This window comes from Mus caroli, chromosome 9 (assembly GCF_900094665.2).
Source record: "Mus caroli chromosome 9, CAROLI_EIJ_v1.1, whole genome shotgun sequence".
Taxonomy (NCBI): domain Eukaryota; kingdom Metazoa; phylum Chordata; class Mammalia; order Rodentia; family Muridae; genus Mus; species Mus caroli.
Genome location: NC_034578.1, coordinates 44815079 through 44816392, shown reverse-complemented (window position 1 = coordinate 44816392; position 1314 = coordinate 44815079).

Here is a 1314-nt window from a genome sequence, read left to right as displayed (position 1 = left end):
TTGTGTCTTTTCATTAGGGAATTGAAGCCATTAATTTTCAGTTATTATTGAATAATTATTGTAGTAATCCCTCCTTTTATTCTTTGTGGTGTCTTCTTAGATATCTTTTGATTCACTGTCCGGGTATTGTTTACTTTCCCCTGGTGATCTCTCAGGTATGCTTATACTTCTCTCCACTCTGAAATTTTCCTTCCAATATCCTCCAAAGAACTGGCTTAGTGGTCCTATATTCTTTTAGCCTGTTTTTGATCAAGGAAAATTTCTGGTACTCTTGCCATTGTAATAGACAGTTTTGCTGGATATAGTAGTCTGGTTGACAGTTGTGACCTTTAAGATGGTTTATCTCTTTTCATGTCAGCCGGACTTTAAAGGTTTCCATCAGATAAGCAGCTGTTACTCTAATGGGTCTGCCTTTATATGTTATATGTGACTTGTATATGAGTTGGCCCTTCTCTCTTGCTACTTTCAATGCCTTTTCTTCAATCTGTGGTTTCAGTAATTTAACCACAATATGTCATGGGGAATTTCTTTTCTGATCCTACCTATTAGATGCTTTGTAAGTTTCATTTCCCTCAATGGGCATCTCTTTCTCTAAATTTGAGGAAATTTCTAGTAGGATTTTATTGAAAATATTTGTTGCATCTTTGTCATGAAAGTCTTCACTCTCTATGCTCCCAGTTCATAGGCTTAGTCTTTTAATTGTGTCCCAAATTTGCAGCATATCTCCTTTTGTGAGATTTTTAAGTTATCATTTTTTTTGATCAAGTGATCCAGTTCTTCCACTTGTCTCTCTACAATCTGCTCTGCTGGTGAGACTTGTTCATTAGATTAACTGAGTTTTTAATTTACTACTTCATTTCAATTTGTGTTTTCTTCAGTGTTTTTCTCTCTGAAAACAGAGTTGAGTTCAGGTTTGATTTCTTGATTTGTCCTTCTTCACATAAGCATCTGTTTGTGGGTTTTTTTGGACTTCAGTGACTCTTGTGCTGGTTCCTTTTGTTCTCCTTGTGAAAGATTATGTGGGACTGGTTGTTTAATAAGGAGATCACATTATTTGGGTTTTCTATTGCTTGGAGTTCTGTATTGCTTATGTTTTTGTACTAGGTACTGGGCATCTGAGAATTTAGTGTTGGTTGTCACTTATATGAGAATTTAGTCCACTGTTCTGGGCTTCAAGTAGTGGACAGAGGAGCCATGTCCTTGCTGACTTGGGTCCAAGAACCCTGACTAGGGACAATGAGGGAATGAAGAAAGGACAAACACACACACAGAGAGAGAGAGAGAGAGAGAGAGAGAGAGAGAGAGAGAGAGAGA